The sequence below is a fragment of the Drosophila sechellia genome, chromosome 3L (genome assembly GCF_004382195.2).
Source record: "Drosophila sechellia strain sech25 chromosome 3L, ASM438219v1, whole genome shotgun sequence".
Classification (NCBI taxonomy): domain Eukaryota; kingdom Metazoa; phylum Arthropoda; class Insecta; order Diptera; family Drosophilidae; genus Drosophila; species Drosophila sechellia.
In genome coordinates, this window is record NC_045951.1 from 998660 (window position 1) to 1022549 (window position 23890).

The following is a 23890-nucleotide window of genomic DNA, read 5'->3' on the forward strand; positions in this document are numbered from 1 at the left end:
CGCTGCCATGTCTTGCCCTCGTTTTTGCTGCTCCCGTTTGTCGGCCAGCACGGAAATCATTTGATTTTACTCCGTTTCGTGTTGGCCAAGGCGATCAAAGTATTTTGCGTGGCCTGCGAGCCACTTGGAAGGGGATTCAGGGGAGCATTTAGGCCGATCTTTCCCAGGAAAGAGCCCATTTCCAGCCAGCTGTTCGCCGATAATGCGCCCATCGCTGGCTGACTGTCATTTTTTGTGGGCCACGTTTTTATTGTGCCACAAGAAATCCGGCACACATAACATATAAATTGCATTGACAGTTGCCGTTCGAATTGTCAGCGGAGAAATTATGGACGTATAATTCAAATTAATAGCAGCTTATGGCACTCGAGCGGTTTTAACGGCCAAAAAGCCAGTCGAGCAGCAAAAGCAACGCGAGTGCTGCCAAGTGCCAATTGCAAGTGCCGCCGTTACGGCCACGCCCACTGCCCCTGCAGCGCCCCTGGCCACGCCCCTTTGGACCACCACGCCGGAGACGACCGCACGCTGAGCAAACAGAGAAAAAATGCATAGCGAGATGGCGAAAAAATGCAGCGGAAGCCATTGGAATCGCTATTCATGAAATGTTTGATTTAAAAACGAAATTATGACATCGAAATATCGATAAAATCTGTGCGGGTAAATTGATTGATTTAAATCTTAAATAAAAGCCTCTTAAATATGATTTTTAAATGTGAGGAAATGGCTTTTATTTGCCACAATATATATATGTTCCATAATGGGGCTTAAATGCTTTTTCTCGCTTTTGGTTTTTTAATCATTTGCATTGCTTGCATTTATTTTATATGTTCGCTTACCTAGCTGAAAAATAATTTCATTTTTGCTTTGTTTGTTGTAAAATAAAATATTATTGAGCGAAATTTAAATGAACAACTTGGTCTAACTAGTTCCCAAACAGCCCCAAATGTTTATTTTATGTTGTTGAATTTTTCACTATTGGCAAAAACGTATTGCCTCTTTTCGGATTCGCAAGTCCTTGTGGGTTGTTTCGTTGGGCGGCATACGTGGCGTATGCGTAATCCGCGCTTAGCCCGTCAGGTCGCGTGAAAAGTCAATCGTAAAACGGCCATCGGCTTAAACTGTTGCGGCCATAAAGGTTAATGGGCAACCGAGCGAAAAAGGCTGAAAAAAGCTGGAAAAGTTGAAAAAGCCGGGAATCAACTGCTTAAATCTTAACGAAACAATGAGCTAAACTGTCAGGGAAAAGAGAAGGAAGCCAGATGAATGCATTCCAATGCCGCACGCAAGTGACGGCCATGAAAGCGTAAAAATGTAAAATTAACACGCAGCTTCTGGTTTTAGTTTTGTGGCAACAACAAAGGAGGGCCCAGGGGCGGACTGGCGAACAGGGGGAGTGGCAGCTACGGCAGCTGGACAACCGCTGCCATAAAAACCACACAAAAGCAAGAATGAAGTTGTTGCCGCTGCTGCTGGCCACAAAAAGCGCTTGAAAAATATGTTAACCACAGTTAAAACAGCGCCAGGTCAACCGTACTGGCTCACACACACACACACACAGGGTCGCGGGCACACCCGAACACACACACACCCACAGGGAAACAAAAGCGTGTGTTAGGGGGTGGTGGGGATGAAACTCGAGTGAGACACGCTTGGCATGTTGACAAATGGTGCAGAGACTGCTGCAGCTTCCCCACAAATGAGCATCAACCTGGAGCTGACCTCCTTGCCTGCCACGCCCCCACGCCACACCCGCCGTCTCCTGGCCCCCACCTGTCCCCTCCCCCTCCCCCCTCCTCGTTTCGCCACCACTGGCAGACAGTTTTAGTTGCGCTTAAAAGCGTGCTACAGTTTCTAATGCTCGAAGCGTGATAAGCTGGCCCCAGCTGACGTTCGTTTTAATGCGAACGTCATCCTGCAGCAACCTTCGGGTGGTTTTCCCGCTTTTCCCGCTGCCCCTGCTGCTCCACCCGCGCCCCCCTCAGATAGTGCTGAAAACTTTTGCAACAATGACATTATCAAAGCCAGAAACAATGGAGACACGAAGAATGCAACAGCAAGAAAGTTGAAGCATGAAAATTTCAGCAAAAGCTTATGGTCAACTGATTGATATCTACTGTGCAGCGAAATAAGTCGAATGGAGGTCAATTATGCAGTTCTTTATTTCACTTATTCTTAGGGCGATTTTTTTGTTGTAGTAAAGGGCACTTAACCGTAAGCTATCTAAGAGGAACAGTTGGCAGCAATGGATTAGGATTTCTTCAGATAAATGCAGTTTCCTAAACATTTACTTGAAATATTTAGAAACAAAACGTCGCAGGTTTAGATGCAATGCAGGTTGCATTCAGAATTTTTAGCTGATTACTGATTTATTCGCCAACTGCTCTCCTTTCTACAAATCTTGCCAATAGCTCAATGGCTGCACAAATAACAAAAATCCGCAAAACACCTGAGATATATAATAAAGTTTGAAACTGGCTTCAAAAGGATCCCGTTGCTTTTCTTGGCCAACAGATGCTTGATAGCTTTTCTGCTTACACATGTGCCAGCAGAGGAAACTCTTATGCAACCAGGATGCAGCTCCTAAAATCGCATCGCAATTCATTAGTTGCACTCATTTGGCATTCAGCTGGCGCTCGCATTCAGCTGCAATTTCGCATTCGCAGGCGATTTTTATTGACGTTTTTAATCAGAAGATGCAGTTGCTCCTGGTCTTAAATCACTTTGTCGAAGGGAGCGCGGGCGGACTCCCAGGAAACCCCTTCGGTTCGGCCGCATTTCCGCAGCTCTGACATCAGCATTCAACTTCACTTAACTTTTATTGCATTGCTCTCTCACACCTATTTCATTAACAAAGTTTCACACTGACGATGCATGCACCCACTTTCCAGCTCCTGCGGCTCCTGGCGGCGCCTTTGATGTTCTGGCCAGGATCTACTGGGGTATTTCCTCGCCGCTGCGTGAATTCAATTTGATTGACGTTACGAGCTTCTGCTACTGATTCCAATTGCAATCAATTTACTTTTGTGTGCCGCTCCGCATCCGAGTTGCAAACTTCATTAGTAATTTTCCCTTTGCCAGCTGCAGCTGTAGCATTTTTATCCTCGTTTTTCCGCACCCAAAAGTATCTCCGCTGTGCCACTTCCCTGGCTTTTTCCTCGCTTTCTCGTTGCTGCAGTTAAGTAGCCGAAGAAAGTGCTGAAAAGTGGGGTGGCACAGACACAGGGACGCAGGCTAAGTGGCAGCAAAGAAAACTTGTCGTCATATGTGAAAAGTTTGTCTGCGGCCTGGGTTTATTTTGATACGGCCAATGAACTTCAACTGCGCTGCACTTAATGGAGCAGCTGATGATGAAGACGGATTACCCCATTTTTGAGATGACTCTTTTTATCGGGCTGCAATCAATTGGTGTGAGTGTAGATGTTAACCAACTCTCCAACTGGCAATCCGAAGAATACTTACTTAAATCTACGCAAATCTACGGTTTTATGCATGCCATATACGTAACAATATGAAATGGAATCTTGCACAAAACTAGCGTATTTACTTTTAATTCTTTGCGCTCTTTCATTAACGAGTCCGTGCTGTTTATTATTCATCTCTGGGATAACTTTCGTAATTTGCAAAACTTTTAATTGAACTGTTGAAAAATATGTTAACCACAGTTAAAACAGCGCCAGGTCAACCGTACTGGCTCACACACACACACACACAGGGTCGCGGGCACACCCGAACACACACACACCCACAGGGAAACAAAAGCGTGTGTTAGGGGGTGGTGGGGATGAAACTCGAGTGAGACACGCTTGGCATGTTGACAAATGGTGCAGAGACTGCTGCAGCTTCCCCACAAATGAGCATCAACCTGGAGCTGACCTCCTTGCCTGCCACGCCCCCACGCCACACCCGCCGTCTCCTGGCCCCCACCTGTCCCCTCCCCCTCCCCCCTCCTCGTTTCGCCACCACTGGCAGACAGTTTTAGTTGCGCTTAAAAGCGTGCTACAGTTTCTAATGCTCGAAGCGTGATAAGCTGGCCCCAGCTGACGTTCGTTTTAATGCGAACGTCATCCTGCAGCAACCTTCGGGTGGTTTTCCCGCTTTTCCCGCTGCCCCTGCTGCTCCACCCGCGCCCCCCTCAGATAGTGCTGAAAACTTTTGCAACAATGACATTATCAAAGCCAGAAACAATGGAGACACGAAGAATGCAACAGCAAGAAAGTTGAAGCATGAAAATTTCAGCAAAAGCTTATGGTCAACTGATTGATATCTACTGTGCAGCGAAATAAGTCGAATGGAGGTCAATTATGCAGTTCTTTATTTCACTTATTCTTAGGGCGATTTTTTTGTTGTAGTAAAGGGCACTTAACCGTAAGCTATCTAAGAGGAACAGTTGGCAGCAATGGATTAGGATTTCTTCAGATAAATGCAGTTTCCTAAACATTTACTTGAAATATTTAGAAACAAAACGTCGCAGGTTTAGATGCAATGCAGGTTGCATTCAGAATTTTTAGCTGATTACTGATTTATTCGCCAACTGCTCTCCTTTCTACAAATCTTGCCAATAGCTCAATGGCTGCACAAATAACAAAAATCCGCAAAACACCTGAGATATATAATAAAGTTTGAAACTGGCTTCAAAAGGATCCCGTTGCTTTTCTTGGCCAACAGATGCTTGATAGCTTTTCTGCTTACACATGTGCCAGCAGAGGAAACTCTTATGCAACCAGGATGCAGCTCCTAAAATCGCATCGCAATTCATTAGTTGCACTCATTTGGCATTCAGCTGGCGCTCGCATTCAGCTGCAATTTCGCATTCGCAGGCGATTTTTATTGACGTTTTTAATCAGAAGATGCAGTTGCTCCTGGTCTTAAATCACTTTGTCGAAGGGAGCGCGGGCGGACTCCCAGGAAACCCCTTCGGTTCGGCCGCATTTCCGCAGCTCTGACATCAGCATTCAACTTCACTTAACTTTTATTGCATTGCTCTCTCACACCTATTTCATTAACAAAGTTTCACACTGACGATGCATGCACCCACTTTCCAGCTCCTGCGGCTCCTGGCGGCGCCTTTGATGTTCTGGCCAGGATCTACTGGGGTATTTCCTCGCCGCTGCGTGAATTCAATTTGATTGACGTTACGAGCTTCTGCTACTGATTCCAATTGCAATCAATTTACTTTTGTGTGCCGCTCCGCATCCGAGTTGCAAACTTCATTAGTAATTTTCCCTTTGCCAGCTGCAGCTGTAGCATTTTTATCCTCGTTTTTCCGCACCCAAAAGTATCTCCGCTGTGCCACTTCCCTGGCTTTTTCCTCGCTTTCTCGTTGCTGCAGTTAAGTAGCCGAAGAAAGTGCTGAAAAGTGGGGTGGCACAGACACAGGGACGCAGGCTAAGTGGCAGCAAAGAAAACTTGTCGTCATATGTGAAAAGTTTGTCTGCGGCCTGGGTTTATTTTGATACGGCCAATGAACTTCAACTGCGCTGCACTTAATGGAGCAGCTGATGATGAAGACGGATTACCCCATTTTTGAGATGACTCTTTTTATCGGGCTGCAATCAATTGGTGTGAGTGTAGATGTTAACCAACTCTCCAACTGGCAATCCGAAGAATACTTACTTAAATCTACGCAAATCTACGGTTTTATGCATGCCATATACGTAACAATATGAAATGGAATCTTGCACAAAACTAGCGTATTTACTTTTAATTCTTTGCGCTCTTTCATTAACGAGTCCGTGCTGTTTATTATTCATCTCTGGGATAACTTTCGTAATTTGCAAAACTTTTAATTGAACTGTTGCCACCCACGCCCGCTTTTCATTTGCCTTTTTTTCACTCTGGCAGCTGTTTTCCCATACTTGCAGCACATACAAAATGTGTTGCAATCTGCTGGCGCATGATTTTTCACGCTCGTTAGCCGAGAAGTATTGTGTTGCAAGTGTCCTGCAGTCAGCAGGACCTTGTTGTGACCGTGTGCGATATGCATAAATATAAATATAAATATGGCGCGAGTGCCAGCATAAATATGTACACGTGCCCGACATTCTTTTTAATTAAACAACATGTGTTGGATTTTAATTTGTAAGGCAAATAAAAAGTGGACACCGTGTAAAACATTTGCCGCCCGAACGGTCGCGCTCCTTTTGTTGTTTTGTGCTTCGCTACTTCGGCCAGGTGTCGCATCAAATTGAGCAAGGCTCGTTGCAACGTGCGGCAATAAACGCGCGCTGCCACTTTTCCACTCCCTTTTTTATTTTGGCCCCTCCGCCCCTTTTTTCCGCTTTCGCCCCACTGAAAGTGGCTCTAATCTGTTTAAACTGCAGCGCCAGTCGAGAACCGGCGATTGACATGCCCCTGAGCCATCAATCACTTCGGCAGTCCCCCTTTCCACCTCCCTTCGATGTCCTTGCAGAAGGACCTCCCGCCCACTCTATATATTGCTCAGGCACTGGAAAACATAAATGTAACTTTTGAAAAATATTCAAAGTAGTGTTATCCTACGTTATTTAAGTTTAATTCTTCTAAAGCCGCCAAGTTGTGACAAGTACATTTAAATTGGGTTTTCTCTGCATTCATCTAAGCCTCAGAATTAAACAAAAGCGGTCTCGAACTTTCATATAGCTCTGGCGCCGCTCAGGACGAGCTCTCAGAACCTTCGAGAGCATTTCAAAGGGTATTCAGCAGTTGGACAGGCCTGAAGTCCCTTATCGAAATGGTTTCTGGACCACCGCAAACAATGCAAATTATGAAAGCAAAACGAACGTTTATTCCGAGCTCCCTGCCTCGCCTCGATTCGTGTGTTCCGAGTGTTGACAGGGCAGGACTTTTTATTTCATTTCGTTTCGGCCAGGCCAACAGCAATCGGGCCATTCTGCTGTCAATAAAATTGTGGCCGAAACAGAGACGGGAAGATTGTCAACATTTTGCAGTTATTTTATCTTTAGCCCGCCCACAGAAAACTGCACCTCAGGTGACAGCGGACAGCAGACAGGATGGACAGGAGGGACAACAAACATTTTCGGATGCCCTTTTATTTCGGTTGGCCATTTGACTTTTGCAACTTTGCCCATACGCACTGTTGCATTTTAATTAAGCTCCAAATAGATTTCAGCGCCCGAACGAAACGAAAACAAACTGGCATTTGCACACGGCCGAAAACCAATTAAACCAAAGCAGCGACTATGGCCAAATAAAATGCAATTACTGCCCGGCCAACTGGGCCACTAAATTAATAGCCCTGCCACGGGTAACGCGGCGTATGCGTAATGCGAACTGGTCTCTTCAGCTTCAGTTCTATGACAAAACAGATAGGGGAAACTGTGTCGGGTTTCGACTGCCGTTTCCACTGGTGGTCCACTGCCAAAAATCACAATACTAGCAGGTGAAGAATCAACTGGTTTTTGTGGATCTGGAGGATTAAAACGACTGTGATGATGGGATAAAAGTTGGGTAATCGAAATAGCAAGGTAATCAAAATCCAAATTGTTTGTGGATAAGCTCTAAGCTGTTTCACTACTTGCAATACTCTTATAAGTTTAAAGTGATTATAAACCAAATGCTATTGATTAGAAGTGCCGAAAAGAAGGATCAGTGATTTTTCTCGGTGTGCTGTTGTTGCTGTCGCTGTGCTAACCGCAACAAAGGACACACAATTTGCAGCGTTAATGTCCTGGCCTGGTTCTTTTGGGCCCATGAATGCGGGGACTAAATGTCCCCGTTCCGAGAACCGAGTTCGCAGGACCTTGCAAGTAATTGCAATTGACGATGCCGCCGTTGATGGGGATGTGGAGACTCTGCCATCAGCCAGCCAACGGCAACGGCGGCGTGCAACATGCAGCCTGCCAGGAGCGACCTGCCACCTGCAACCTGCAACCTGCTACCCATTCATAAATGCATTTAACGTGTCGTGGCTCAGGTTGAGGCTGAATCGCAGGGCTCAGGATCTGGGCTCAGGTGGCAACTAACAAGGAAACAATTACGCGCGGAAAGGGAGGGCAAATGGCATTAGGGGCTCTCAGTTCCCCTTCCCGTACCCGTTCCCATTCTCATTCCCATTCCAGATTGGGGCTGCTCCATGTGCCCACAAACACGCACTGCCATCTGCCTAATGAGCAAATGAAGTCGATTAAAGGTGTGTCGGTTGCAAAATGGAAAATTTCCCGACTCCATTCGCTCTGCTCGCCACTGATTATCACGCGTTGCGGGTACTGAATGGAAATGGGATGTACTGGCAGTTCTGGGACTACCAACTAAAATAGTTTCACCTTTCAATATTTTAAGTTTCAGACGATAAGTTTTAGGGATTCGATCTAATATGTATCACAACCTAATCTTACACAATTTGAAAGCAAAGTCTCGAGCACTTAAACTTAAAATGCCCATGGTAAGTCTGCATCACTGTCAGGCAATAATGAATATTAAAGTAGATGCCGTCAGAGCCCAGGGTATTCGCAAGTTAACTGCATTTCCATACAGACCTGCCTCAAATGCGAGCACATATGCGTGACGGAGGACACTGGGTGTCCTTGGCCAGGACGCATAGCAACTGGCGCATGAGTGGCGAGCGAAAGTATCTATTGTGTTTTCCCCAGCCGCAGACACGAGGATGCATAATGAGCAATAACTGGCTGCTCCATGTCCTCGGATCATGTCAGTCCTCGCGGACTTCAATTTGCTTTCCTCCGGAGCAATTTCTGATTAACTCGGGGACCAAGCGGCCACCATTCCACCTCTAATCGCATCGAACTTAATGGCGAAACTTCCTGGATAATTATGCGAGAGTTCGGATTTTAATTGGCTTTCCGCATTTGACCAGAATGGTTTGCCATTAAACTTAAAGCCTCGAGTTCTCTTGGGCTCAAGCAGATAAAGGTCACAACTCATTTAGCTGTCATGCACTAAATAACGGCCCACGAAATCTGCATGCCACACACATTTATGTGCATATATGTATATGGGATGGCTTGAGGCCTTACATAATGTACGGACGGGGTACGGACACACAACCAACTGGTGAGGGAATGTGGAGTTTTGGGGCAAGCATAATGAGATGACATGACATATAATGAGGTTTTCTGTGTGTGTCCGTGTGGCTGCAGCCTGATGGCAGCGGCGACTAATTGCACAGATGCCAGCGATTCGAATTCAATTATTCAGGGAATTCCATTAATTCCGAATTAGTTGAACGTGCCAACAGGCAACTTGATGCCGCCCCGGAAAGTATGCCACACTTGCCATAAATACCCAAGGCGCACACACTGGCCAAAACCCAGAGAGCCACTGCCACAGCCACAGTCGACAATATGCAACAAAAATCCTTTTTGTGTGGCCAGGACGACGTTTAAACTTTGTTTTATGCAATAAAACAATATATTTTGTTTAAAGCTGGGTGGAGGGCACAGGGGCAGGTGGCAAGGGGCATGGGGCAAGGGGGCGATGTAATGCCCAAATCGAAGATGTCCTGCCAGGTGGATGACAAGGCGGCTTACCGCCAAATGACCGCAGCAGGCTCCAGGGGAAGGAATGCTGGAACCCGACCCGCCTTACCAATTGCAAATTGCAATGTGTGCAGGTTCACACAGAAGGCTTTTGTGCAGCCCCGATTTTCCCTTCCCATTTCCCACTTCCAGTTTCCCACCGGATATAAAGTCAGGGCGCACGACATCGGCCATGCTGGTCGTATTTAAAATCTGGCCATGTGCTCCGAGTGCACACAATTTGGGTTAAAATAATAGCAAAGGCTTTATTTATCCGAGTGGTTCTCAGAATGGTTAGAAATTGTCACAGCCCACTTAGACTAGCAGTCTTTCAAATAAATTGTGACGTGTATTGAGTACTCTGGTTGCACTATCAATAAATATTCTTATTATTCTACTATTCTATGAAAGATTATATAATATATAAACTTCCAATCGCAAAGAGCTCCCGTTTAAAGGGACTTTCTTTTCGGTAGGCAATGCAGTAATTTCCCATTCAGCTAGTAATTTACGGTCCACTGTGTTCAGCGCTGCTGCTGTGACCGCAGCTGTAGGTGAGATTGGGTGGCTTTTCGGTGGGTGGTGGTTGGTGGGTGGCAGAGTGGCTGGTCAGTTCCTGAAGCTGGTCGCGGGTGGCAGGAGGACGCAGTGGGTGGGTGCCACTCCCCTCGGGCCGGTGGCGTGTGCATTTTTTATGCACCCACATATCCACAGCTGTTGGGCAGGCTTTTTGCGTTTTTTTTTCGGTGAAACATCACCACACCCTCAACCATGCACCATCAGGTGTCGGAGCATGCAGAATTTTGTGGCTTTTGATTGGCTTTTTCGGGCGCTCGTCGGAAAAGTTATAAATGGAGTTTAGGGCGAGGAGTTGTCTGCGGCGGTCAGCTCATAAATACGTCAAGTGCGGTTGCTGCCTGCATTATGGATCAAATCCTCAAAGTAATTTTAGCACGAGAATGTTGGGCAAGAACGAGAAACGGGAGCAGGTGGGGCACTATTTGCTCACGAACTGCGGCAGTGCAATGGAAAAACACACGGCAAATGTAAATAAAATCGCTGGGAATACAATGTGGGAATGTGTGCCAAGCCGCAGACAGAAGGGGAAAATGGGGAAAGTGGGGAAAATGGGAGTTCCCCAGAACGAAGGGGTTTCCCAACAGCAGTAAAAAGCAGCAACGCCAACGGCAAATAAAAGCGTGCAAATAAAACTAAAGCAAGCAGCGGCAACTCGCGTTATTTACTAAATTTTGCATATAAAACAAAGGGAAACCGGAATGAGGGAGAAAGAGAACGGTGTAGAAACCATAAACAAAATCAAGTACAAATTGTTAAAGTTTCGGACTACAAGATGCCTCGTAGTAGAGGATGAAGCATATATTTGTGCATCTTGGAAGAACAAATGTTACTAGCAGAAAGTAAAAAAAAATGCTAATGAAATTAAGAAAGGATATGCACAGGCACATATTGAAGGTATGATTTCGCTGCGTATCTCTAGATAAAATTCAATGATTCCAGCTTAGTTAAAAATATTAAGAAAGTGCTTACACGTCGATAAAGTATTTAGGAAAAGCGAGTCTTAAAACCTCGCAGGAATCATTGAAAACACGCTGATTTACGAAGGAAAAATGAGTACAAAGCATCCTTAGCTGCATTTTTCAGCATACTTTGTGGCTGATACTCGGGAAGGATCTCTCGTTACCAAGCAGCCAAAAAAGCCACTGCGCTTGGCAAATAAAATAGTATCTGGTGGGAAAAACAAGGGGAACAATAAAAATTTACAACCAGCCAAAACAGGCGAAATAAGCAGTTACCAAACCGAAAACGGGGGGAAAACCTCCTAAAGACAAAGGAAAGCACGAGGGGAACTCAATAAATTGTCATGCAGTAAAATGTAGTCATGGGTTGGGGAGGGGGAGGGGGAGCAGCGGAAGGAAAGGAAAGGAACCACGCGCGACTTTGTTTCAGGCGATGAGAAATGGCCAGGGGATTTCCCCGGGCGGGATGAATGGGCGGGGCACGTAAAATGCCAAGAAAGTAGCAGAGTGCAAGTGGCATGCAGATACATGCTTATATATCCTGCACATCCTGCCCCTGCGCCCCCCCTCCATCACACCATGCAACTTGTCCGACCGAAAATCACATGTTCTACTGCAGCGGGAAGGATGTGATTTAAGTTGCAGTGCAACAGCGAGCAGGCAACCCATAGGCCGTAGGTGCAACCAGCATCAAAAAGCAACAAATGAGGCGGCGCTCCAGCCTAAAGAGCCATATACCAAGTGACATTTTGGCATTTGCACGGCATTTGCAGTGGAGCACTGGAGGCCTGCTGAATTTTTCATGTCCTTCGCGCGGCATAAACTCACCTCCTGGCTTTTGGGACTGTAAATGAAGGCGACTCTCGCTTTATTGGCCACGTTAGTTTCTTCGTGGCATGGGGTACTATACAATTTGCAAAAAGCTATCTGAAATAAAAAAAGTTACAGTGCTTCATATTTAAGTTTCATTACATTTCAATCTTTTAATGAGCTGCAAAGAGGTTAGCTCTAAGCAGAGAAAGAGCATCCAATAGTCCGGCATCATGTGTCCGGCATAAAGCTGTCCGGCATAAAGCTGTGTGGCAAATGTCGTTGTTATTGTGGCTTCATTTGGCTTTCAGGTAAATGGTCTCTTAGCATGGCTCTGTGCCTTTCGAGTGCATTAATCCTTTTTTATAGGCGGCGAGGAAATTGGCGCAAATTAAGTATACGTGGTGTGGGCCCGCAGCACAGGCCATTTCTTGGCGCGCCGTTTACTTTGGCCAAATTGCATTAAAGTTGCATAAGTGCACAGCGTTTTAATATTTAATTTGGCAAAGAGCTTTCCCAACACACTCGCATTCACAGCGCCAGGATCTGTATGCTCGCTCCTTGCCGACTGTGTTTTTTGTCCTCCTATTTGGCGAGCTGCACTTAGAGCTGTCCCGGCGATAACGCCGCTGACATCCACGCTTAATAATATCCCTTTCGCGTTGGAAAAACACAAGCGCAGCCTTGTCTCTGTGATTTTTCCGTGCGAGGAGAAAAGTGGAAAGAAAAAGCGCAGTTCGCAAATGGAGATAAAAATTTGCGATGGCAAAGCCAAAGGAAGCGACGAAAAAATAAAGCTAGAAAAAACAACAGCAGCACAGGCGGCAAAGTGCAGCAAAAGTATTTACAAAGCGTTATCACGCTGTGACCCTCTGCCCCGCTGCCACTCCCCCTTGGCCGCCCACGCCCCTTTGAACTCTGAACCCCGCCCCCTTTCAAAGCCCGCCCAACACGTTCGCTTGTTTATTTTCGCCCCTGGCGTTCGCTTCTCTAATTTCTGATGCGCTGCAGTTTTATATAGTTAAATAAAAAGGCGCTTAAGCAGGCGATAGAGTGTAATCATGCCCGGGAATGGATTTCAGATGTGGCCAGCGGGGAATCGGGAACTCGGGGAAACGATATGGTGGAATTGAAGGCTTCAAGAGAAATGCCAAATTAAATGCGCATTTATCTCGCCCAGGGATAATGCAATAAGAAGGACTTCCTAGATATTCCAAGGATTCACTACAATACTACATGGAACTTGGTCATTGAAGCGCTTAGTTTATCTACTAAATAATTGATTCTCTCCAGGATTAACTCTTACCCAAAATAATAACTTATATATAAAGTGGAAAACCAGGCCATCATATCAATAGTCTGCGCTACTTCTGAGAGTTTTCCCAGTGCCTTGTCTGGCCCATCGATTCCGGAAAATCGAGTAGATCCTCGGCATTCCTTCGCCCTGGGAACGTTTCCCGCTTTATCACTCCACTTTGGACTCTTCTAAATTCAGCAGCTCATCTCCTATTCCATTTGGCCCAGCTTTACGAGCTGCTGCTCAAATTTAAAGCTCATCCAGGGAGAAGGATGCGAAATGCGATGGCTGTCTTGTCGAAATAGTTTCGCATTTTATAACTCACTTAAAGGGGCCGCCAGGCAGCGGGCCAATTAAACGGGCAGACGAGCAGCAGCTGATTAACCTTGGCAGCTGCCGCCTCCCACCGGCCACGCCCACTGCCAACGCCACTCCCACTCGCACACATATAGAGCATATTTAAAGTGAAGCCCAAGTGACCGTCGCCAGGTCACGTCGCCGTCGTCTTTGCTGTTGTTGCATTGGTAATTGTGCGAGTGCAGCAATGACGTCAGCACACACACACACACACACACACGCCCAGGGAAAGCGGCGGGTGGGTGTGGCGCTGCCACGCCCCTGCCCACTGGGGGGCGGAGCCACTGAGTTGCCACGGTAATTGTGTGCGCTGCTCCACGCTTCGGTTGGCAATATTGTTATGACCAAAAAACCAGGTCACAAAGGATCCAGCCCCCGGCTCCTTTTCGACCGACGCCACTGTCTTGGCCTCAGCTTTCAGAGTGAACGCGCGCATATTTTATTTGATTTATTTATACAAAAAAAGGGAAAACGAATAATAAAATAGAAAAGGACGTCATAATTTAGTAAAATGTTTAGGCGGGCTGGAGTGCGAATTTCTGGAGGCGCAAATCCCCGCCGGCAGTTGGGGATTTCTCGGCTTCAACTCTTGTGCTATTTTGCATTTAATATTTATGCCACTTTCCCTCTGTTTTGCAGGCATGCATCGGGCTCTCCAGCGCGCCAGTTATCCAGCCTCTCAGCTCAGCCGCTCAACTTGTCGACTTTCGGCCCAAACCGCTGACCAGGCCAGGACCTCACAGGATCTCAGTTTCCAGGACGAAACAGAACAGAACGGGACCCGGCAGTCCTCAGCCATGGCTGTTGAATAATTAATGCAGTTTCGGTAAGTGCATTTGAGAAATACGTTCCCTTTTTGCAGTTTCGGTTTTCAGTTCTCATTTCTCAGTCCGCAGGTTAGCTTAGCCCCTTAGCTTAGTTCGAGAAAGTCAGAATGCAGGACGTCTCATTTAAATGCGCACTGCGAGTCTGAGGCTTCTCGAAACGCCTGTGAGACAAGTTTGAGCTAGCGAGGAATATAATAGATTTCAAACTCACGATGATGTAGAACTGAAGGTGCGTTTGAAAGCTTGCCCAAATGCCAATTCCTTTCAAGAGAAGACATTGTTGTAAGTTCTGAATAGTTTCATCATAACTTAATGTGAAATGCTAGCAGTGCATGCCAGGAAATCCTCGCACTTGCTCCGAATTCTCCCTTTCCACAACTAAGCCTGACAAATGAAGTGTTCACTGCTCGCTGCCTTCGAGGGGCGTGGCCCATTGTCGCTCACGACCAGGCTCATGCATAAACCAATATGCGACATAGCTTCGCTTCCGCACTTCTTTTCACATCACTTCAGTCCAGTCCAGTTCAGTACAGTTCAGCTTAGTTCAGTTCAGTTGAGTTGAGTGGAGCTCGTTTTGCCCTTCGCTTTTTCTTTGGCTGCGTTAACTCGCCGGAAACGGAAATTGTCCACCAACAATGGCAACAAAATGGCAGCGGCCAAAAAAGAACGACCATCCACCCACAACCCATTGGTATTTGGTGGTAAGGAGGGCGGGGCAGGCTGATAGCGGAGAGGCGGATGGGAATATTGTCCACTATTTTCACACATTTGGAGAGCTCAAGAGTTGCGGCAGTCAAATGTGGGTAAGCTTTTTGGGTCACTCTCGAACCGCACTCAATGTTATTGGTGTATTCTTTTGCAGGATTTCTCTGGAGCTAACCTTATGTATTTATAAGTTTCTATATAGTTTTTGATTCTTGAGAATTGTACCATTTGTTGCCATCTTATTTCCTAACGACCAGAGTATCATCAAGTCCGCATTCCCTTTCCCCTTCTCCCCGGTCAGATCTGCGTAATTTATGTCCTGATGCTGTTGCTGGGTTTATCTTAATGCTGTCCTGATACAACATTTTCATCGTTGTCATCGCTCATCGTAGTTGTTGTTGTACTTGCCAGCTTATTGCCACTGCTGCTGCTGTGTGCGAGTGCACTGAGAGAAATCTATATCCATTCTAAAGCGATATGTATAAGTATTAATAGCCTTGAGAAGCGGCATCTTTTTTAAGTATCATTCTGTTAGATATCTGCTTAAATGGCTCTATGCCTATGGCCTAATCAGATTTCATTCCCACCAGGTTTTTCTCTGTGTGCATTCGTGCACTGCTTATCCTTATCCACAACATCGCCTTGTCCTTCTGGTTCCCCTTCGCCTTTGCCTCGCTGTCCGTCGTTTGTTTTGTCATTCAATTCAATGAGGCTAATGTCCGCTAAGGCCCCTGCCCCGCCCCCCTGAGGCGGCCCCCCCTACGCCCATGTTCTTGGTGGCTCTTCTGCGTCCATTGCTTCATGCTGTTGTTGAAGTGCCATTAAGTTTAGTTGTCACTTAGCCTCTTTGCTTTTATATGCCTCTCTCTTTCGCCCCTGTTCACGCTGTCTCTGTCTCTGTGCTGTTGCTGTCCCTTTCTCTGTGTCCTGTCTGCTGTCCGCTTGTCGCTTGTCGTCTGCCGACCGTTGTTGTTATCCTTTTGGCTTGAACGTCTTAAGCGCCTAATGCCAGGGCCATAAAAAGTCCAACTAATGCTTTAAAGTGTGCCACACACAAATGGGCAGAAGAGAGACAGAGGTAACTACACATAGAGAAATATTACAAGGATTGGTACAAGGATATGTACCACAATGGATGTTGTACTTCTTGGCTTCTCCTTCCGATTGTTAATAATACCGATACCGAGTCAATATGTTTTTCGCTGGTTTTTCGGTGCTGCAATTTAAGCTTTTTGCTGCAGGACAGCTAAAAAATGGCAACTCCTGTTTTGCTCGGCTTGCAGGACCTCTTTTATCTGGCCGGCTTTATCGATCGTTTTGTGTGTTGTCTTTTGGCTGTTTGATTTTCGGCTTTAAGCGAGTCCATCCTTCCTTTTGCCGCTTTTCGCTTGCCACTTGCCACTTGTCTCTTTATTTTTATTTGGACTTTCATTCGCTTCGTTTTCGCTTGTCGGCCTGAAAATTGCGTGTTAATTTTCACACAAACGGAGACAGTCGCATTTTCCACGTATTCTGTTTGTGCTCTGCGGTTTTCCAGTCGAAACGCTTGTGTTAACAAACGGCTTTCGTCGAAATATTTGCATTTTTATTGTCTCCTTTGCTTCATTAGCCGATTGCCTGATAGCTGCCTCGGATTTTGTATCCTTCTGCGTATCCTTTGGCGCATTGTGGCCAAAAGTTCATCTAAATTAAGTGCAAGCCATTTTCAATTAACTTTCGACGAATTCAACTTGCCCGAAAACTTGCAGCCAAAAATGCAAAAACTTTTCCAGCAACTTTCCGGCACTTTTCGTTTTTGTTGCCGTTGCCGATGAATTTTCATTACGCTGCATATTTGTTCTCTTTGCCAGTTTTTCTCCATTTTTTTGTTGTATTTTTTTTTTTTTTGTTTGGTTTGCATGTAAACAAGCCGCGCCAATTTGTTGCCCTCTAACAAAAGCAGGCAGAGAATTTTCGACTTCAAAACTTGTCAAATTCTGCAGAGCAGAAACAACAAAACCGGTTCGGTTCTGAGTGGCAGGACATGGGGGGTGGAATAATTTCGAGTTCGAGGGCAAGTGGAATACATTTTGGCCTTTAATGGTAGGAAGAAGTGCATTAAAAATGCAGATACAATGCCCCGAAAACGTCTGACAGGCCCGAAAGGGGGAAATCGAGCGAGGAAATGGCTCTGGGGGCGTTTCTCTGTGTGCTTGTGCAAATTTCAAGTTGTCAATTTATGATTATGGCACCTCATGAAGCGGGCCAAAATGTAAATTATACGCCAACATCGCAGCGCAATGAAAACTCGAGCGAGTAGCAAGCCGAAATTGCATGTGCAAAAGGAGAGTTACTGCCTGGCTGGCAGTCTTAAAGTTGCCTGGTTGCATTTAACGCTCTTTAACGCCGAATTGACTCCACTAACTGAGTACACTCGCTGCGGAGTCGTTGTTATGTAAATGAAAATCGCGATTTTCCTACGGCCACCCACTGCCCGCCGCCATCCACCCGACCATTTCACTGTATCGACAGGCAGCGCAGGTGCAATCAAATATTACGTATACGCCGCGTTGTGCACAATAGTTAGCAATAAAGTCGGCGAGGCAAGGGAGGGGCGGCAAGGCAGCAAGTTGGCTAGCAAACTGTCAATTTGGTCGTTGCCTCAACCGTCGTTGTTGCCGCCTTTATTGCTCTTTACCTTATAACAACGTTAAGGGCTCGAGAATATTGAATTACTCGAAATGTGTGGAAAATGAGCGGAAAGAAATGGCATTGCAAGGACGAACAGTTCATTGAAAGTTGCGGAAACTTGAGCATTAAAATTCTATCATTTTGTATCTCTAAGGATCGGTCGAATCATTGTACAATTAATATTGATTAATTTTCCGAAAGATAGCTGGAAAATCGATCCGTTCAGCAGTATTGCATTTCAATTCCCGTAATTCGACTGGGTCGGGCTCTCAATTATTTTTTTCCGGCCAATAGTTGTTGTGCTTTGGCTGCGGATGGCGGCACCGTACGGGCGGTGTGCACTCGCTTGCGCGGAAAGCTCTCTGCATTTGGTGAGCTGTGCTCATGTGGGGGGCATAAAATTTGATTGTGATTGAAAGGTGTAGCCTACTTTCGGCGCATATAAAATGCATGTAATCAAGCGAAATGGCAGTGGGCCAAATGAGATCGTCGGCAGGGGCGGCACATGGGAAATGGGGAATATAGAGTGGGGAAATGGGAAAATGGGGGAAAGCGGGAAAGGGGGCATTTGCATTTGCAAACAACGCCCTCGGACAATAATTGAAATTTGATTTGTTTCGATACTGCGGTTGTCGTTGGTGTTGCGCCCATTGTAATTGCCGCTGCGTCCGCCATTTGGTTAAATGAAAATGTCAAATTAATTTAATTGTATTTTTGCGCGGCGCTTAAACTCGACGCCTTTGCAAATCCCTTTATAATTAAGTCGACCGTCGGCGGAAAGGAGCGGCGGCGGAATGAAAGTCATTTAACAATATGAAAAGCAGCTTCGCTCCCACCATAATTGAACTATTTGGTTTTCATAATTGAAATTTCCCCCAGACAATTCATTAATAATTATACAGAGATGCTCTGTCTGTCTCCTGCGGCACGTGAAAAATTTCATTAAGTAACTTATTGCTATTATTTGCATTCCTTTCTGCGGCAAAGATAATTCACAGTATTTTTTGCGGAGCTCGTGCCTTTGTCCCCGTCGTAAATAAATAAATATTAAATATTTTCCGAGCAAAAACTACATAATTTAATACTTTTCCCTCTCAGTTTTTCTCAGCCAAAGTTGCTCGATATTATTGCCGAGATATTTGCGCATATTTGAGCGCTTTAATGGGACCACATCGATGGGCAGGGGGTGCGGGAAAACCGGGGAAAGCCCGAATGGTAAATGATGAAAAATGCTCTGCATTTTCCGCACCTTTTTGTGTGGCCAAGCGGAATAAAAAGGAGCAGAGCAAAGATCCAAGAAATAAAGAAGCTTGCACAAATATTGGCTCGCTATTTTTTCGAATGAATTATGACTGCGTCGAGGGTCGTTGGGTGGGCGGAAAAGCGGTCGGAAAAGTGGGTGGAACGGGCAGCTCAATGGCGCGGCGTGGCGGAAGAGAGAAATTTTCAAGAGGGTCCATGATTGGACGAGTGGCCAACCAAAAGGTGTTCAAAGGTAGTTGAGCAAATAGTTTTATTGAAACCGATATTAGCATATGCCACGAATCGAAGCGAACAAAGGGGGGAAATCGAAGGATATTGGGGGAAAACTGACAGATTGTGGGGAGCTAATCAAGAGTGGGAATTATTATTATAATGCATGGGACTAGAGACTTCCTTTCAAGATCTTTCGAGTTTAAATAGCTTTGAGTTTGGTATATAAATATATATATAAGAGAAATTGCTCTGTTCTTTATTCAATTTGCATTGATATTTTATGTTCTTGATGATAATTTTCCTGAGTGTAGCAGATATCCTTAAGACGCAGCCCCTTGCTATCGCACGCCTCTGATTTCTTTACTCCGCTCTTATTTTAGCATGCCTTTCGTTGTTTTTCTTTCGGCACGCGTTGGCCTCCTTGCTGTTTGTTCGCTTTTCCCCTTTGCTTTTCCCGCTTTCTCCCGCTTCTCCGCTTTCCCGCACATTTCCTCAGCTGCTCCTGCTTCTTATGGCCAACCATTGTTGTTGGTTTCTTTACTGACAACATAATAATAAGTTTTCTCGCTCCCCCTGTATGGTTTACGTTGCTTTTCCCGCTGTTGTTGTATTGCCGGCAACACTTTCAAAGGCCAACCTGCAGCTGCTGCTTCTTCTTCCCCATTTCTCCTTTCTCCAGATGTTGTTGTAGTTGTTATGGCTCTTGTGGTATTGAGCGCAAAAGTTTACGAACGCAGCGAGCGGGGGGGTGAAGAAGAGGGTCACAAAAAATATAATGCACGCACATACGGCACACTTAAAAAGATGGGCATGCAATAATTTTGGGGCAGTATTATCAATAAAGGAAAGCTCTTGTTACGACAGCTCCGAGAAAAGAGAGAAATGGCTTATGTTTAACAAAGATCTCTTGAATAAAATTTAAAACTGCGCCTCAGCTTAAACTGCGTCCAAAGGTAAACGAGTCAGAATAGTTTTAGTTTATTAATAATCCTTTTTTACATCACTAAATATTAATGTTTCATCACCTGAACTCATTTCTCGCTGTGTAAGCAGGGCAACCGTCCATAACTGCATGCTTTGCGCTGTGTTTGTGTGCGTGTACGAATGTCCTTTATATCGCTTTGCGTGTGTGTGCGTGTGTACGCCAACTTGGATTTCCCTTCGTTCAGCGCTTTATGGCGATGGCCGCCCAATGTTTTTCGCAGCCGTGTCCTTTACACACACTTTAAATTATTTATTTTTACACTTTTGCTGTAACACACTTTCCGCCGCTCGTGTGTGTGTGCGTGTGTGAATTGTTGTTGCAGCCTACGAGAGCTGCCAAAGTTCGCTGTATTCGTACTTGCCACATGACAATCCGCTATCCCCACCCCCGTCCACGCCCATGCCCCCACCCATCCGCTCTCGGCTGGAGAAACTTGTAAATTATTTGCCTTTTGCCTTTATTCCTTACACATACGCGCACAAATTGTCTTGAGTTTATGTGTTAAACTTTACATCCCATCCTTGGTGGTGCGGGTGGGGGGAGCGGGTGGTGGGCGGTGGGCGGTAGGTCGTTGGGTGGTGAGTCATTGTGGTGCTCCGTGTTTCGTTCACATACACTTTCCGACTTTACAAAAACCAATGAATGAGCAGCTAAACAAAATACTCTTTACAGTATAAAAATAAATATTTATATTTGTGCCTAAAAAGTTAGTGATCACAAGTAAGAGGCCTCTTTTTCCCAAACGATCAAGCAAGTTACACAACCACCAGTTTTTGGAAGCAATAAATTTATGCAAATTAGATTTTTTATTGCGATTCCTTGTGCGAAATGTTTTTCGCAGTGCCGCTGGCTGGCTTGGCATGTAAATGATATGTTCCCTTCGGCCACGTCCAAGCTCGGAAGATGGAATCGCAGAAGACGACGACATGACTGCCTTTTATTGCTCCTACGCCTCTGCCTATCCCCTCCGTTCCCATTTTCCCACGCCCCTCCCTTTTGTTCAGCTGTCGTGGCCGTTGAACAAATGAACAACATAAATAAATGCAGAGGCACACACACCGACGCACTCGCGTTCTGAGGAAACTCGCACGCACACTGACAACGAGTGGAAAAAGCGCAGGACTCCCAAGGAACGTTCGCAGCCTTCGAATTGAGATTAATGAGCAGCAAAAGTGATTCAAAGTCAGCATCCTCGCCAGCAACAATTTGTGCACCAGAACGTTAAACTATGGCGCTTTATCTGCACACATTAGGCGGATTTATTGAGGGCCAAGCTGAGAACTACTTCGGAAAGATAGTGGTCACATGTGGTATTTCCCAGCCAAAGTATATATTGACTTCAAAGTGAATGCCTATATTTACTAATAATAAGGCAACAAATTCGTTATATTTACATATCTGGGTCTGGGCAAAGACACTAGAATAACAAGATGCGTAACGGCCATACATTCGTTTGGCAATATGCAGCCACTTCTTTGGTGAAGGCCAAATTTGCTCTCTTTCCGCTCGCTCACGCTGAGAACGTAAGAAATCTAAAAATAGAATTTGCTTGCTTGTGTGAGTAAAAACAAGAGACGAGAACGCGTATATGTGTGCGTGTTGTGCTAGAAGACGATTTTCGGGCCGAAATCAATTCTGATCGAAGAAACGAATTTACATATTTGGAGTTGTGGCCAATTTCGTAGCAATATGATGAAATAAAAAAAAAATTCCCTGACTATTATAATTTTAAAGTTTTTTAAAATCGCCGCTCGAATTAGCTACCGTTTACATATTTATATTTTTTTTTATTTTATGTATATTATCTTATGTTAATTAATTATTTATAATATATGTAATATTCGGTAACCAGGGAACACCACGGGGAGGCCAAACCAAAAATGGTTCATTTACATACATCATATTAAGTCAAATGACTTAATAAGTATACTAAATAATTAAAGCAAATACAAAGGAAATTATTATAACTACTGTAATTTGAAACATAAATTTTCCAAAAAGAAGACATTACATTGAGAAATAAATATTTCATAAAAATAATAATTATTTTTTAATTTCATAAAAAAATAATAATTTTATTAATAATATTTCATAATAATAATTCATAAAAAATAATAATACGTAGTAGAAAATAAAAATTAATAAAATAAATAAAAATATGAAAACAGTTCGTTGCAAAAGTCATATCGTCAGGCACGAAGTGCGGACACAAGCACTCAACAATCACTGCCTTATTAATTTTTCTCACGTCGCAAGCTGAATACCCTAATGACAAGTATTCTAATATAAAGTCATTTTCGAAATTTATTTTGTGATGTACATAGATTCGGCTATTACTATTTCTAAGCTTTATTTAAATAATAATAACGTTAACGCAAGACAAAACAAGAATTTTTCGCATGGTTCCAATTGATAAAAATAATATAGATTTAAAGTCAACGAACTTCTAAGGTGAAGGGCATATTTTGTCAAATTTACAATGCATGAGCATACGTGTGCACACATACAGTTGCCTGCTATCACTGTATGCGTAGAAAAGATCTGTTTGCTGTAGCGCTCTCCGCTCTTTCTCTCTCGAACAAAAACTCGAGAGAGCCTGGAGCCACCTCTAGAGCCACGGCCAAAAAATCGGGTGCCAAAAATTTGTATGGCCGTTACGCATCTTGTTATTCTAGTGTCTTTGGTCTGGGTCTTCCCCCCGATTATAAATTATAGGCTGAATGGCAATTGGAAACTCCGATCTATAAATCACCTTGTGTGACTAATGCCTAGTGGCAGGGTAATAACGAATCACCAGCTCGTTGCATGTTGCATGTTGCTATCAACATCAACATAATTGCAAATACTTCAGAGGCACGCGCTACTGGCAACTCCCACAGCCCCCCTCCCATTCGCAACCCCATCCAATTTCGACACGATTTAATCGGCACTCGAGAGTTGACACCCCGCACACTAATTGCCGCAACACCCTCGTGGGGCATTAAGGTCTTACCTGATAACAGACCGAAATCGAAGTGGGAATCGGAATCCGAGTCTGAATCGGAATCTGAATCGGAATCCGAGGCGACTCACAATCAAAAGCCCGAGAGTCGCGTAATTGCAGATACAAATGCGATTACACTAAGTAGCTTGTCTCGATAATAAATGTGCCACCCAAAATGGGTGGTGGCTAGTGGGTGGTGGGTGGTGCGTAACCTCGTCTTATCGAAATCGAATGTAAGCCTTGCTTTCACTTTCCGCTCGCCTTGCCGCAGAACATCCAAGTTCGTTTTGTTCTCGCGTCGTATACGTAATTAACTACATGACGTATGCTAAATGCATATTGGAATATGGAAAACTTGTTACTCCGCCAAACTATTTAGAGGCGATTCCAGCAGTTACTACAGTTAAATGGGCAACTTTTGAAATGCAGCTGCTTTGCTTAACTATGAAAAGAAGTTCATGTGAACTAACAATGAATTGAAGGGTTCCGCGAATCGTAAACAAAAATAGTCATAATACATAATCGACGTAATGTGAGATTTGAAACTGACATATGAGTTGCTCAGTATGCATTTTCCAGAATCTTTGTAAGTGTATTCCAGTCGTCGCCTGGAACTCTCTTCCTTCTGCTCTCCGACACCGCTATTGCTTTCCCTCTTCCGTAAACTTCGCATTGTTTTAACCGCTCACTCTGCCAGTAAGCATATCACCAACAGGTTTTACGGTTTAATGACTCTCCGGCTTACGCTCTCCCAGTCTCCCACTCTCTT

The 23890-nt window shown here is 44.9% G+C and overlaps 1 long non-coding RNA gene across 1 annotated transcript in view; it reads left to right on the plus strand.

The window, feature by feature from the left end:
- The window catches only part of LOC116801294, a 30448-nt gene extending 15874 nt beyond the window's left edge, over positions 1–14574 (plus strand). Inside the window, exons 3-4 of the long non-coding RNA XR_004361921.1 lie at positions 14115–14301; positions 14365–14574. This is a non-coding gene — a long non-coding RNA (uncharacterized LOC116801294). The remainder of the gene's footprint in view (positions 1–14114; positions 14302–14364) is intronic.
- Positions 14575–23890: the final 9316 nt, after the last annotated feature.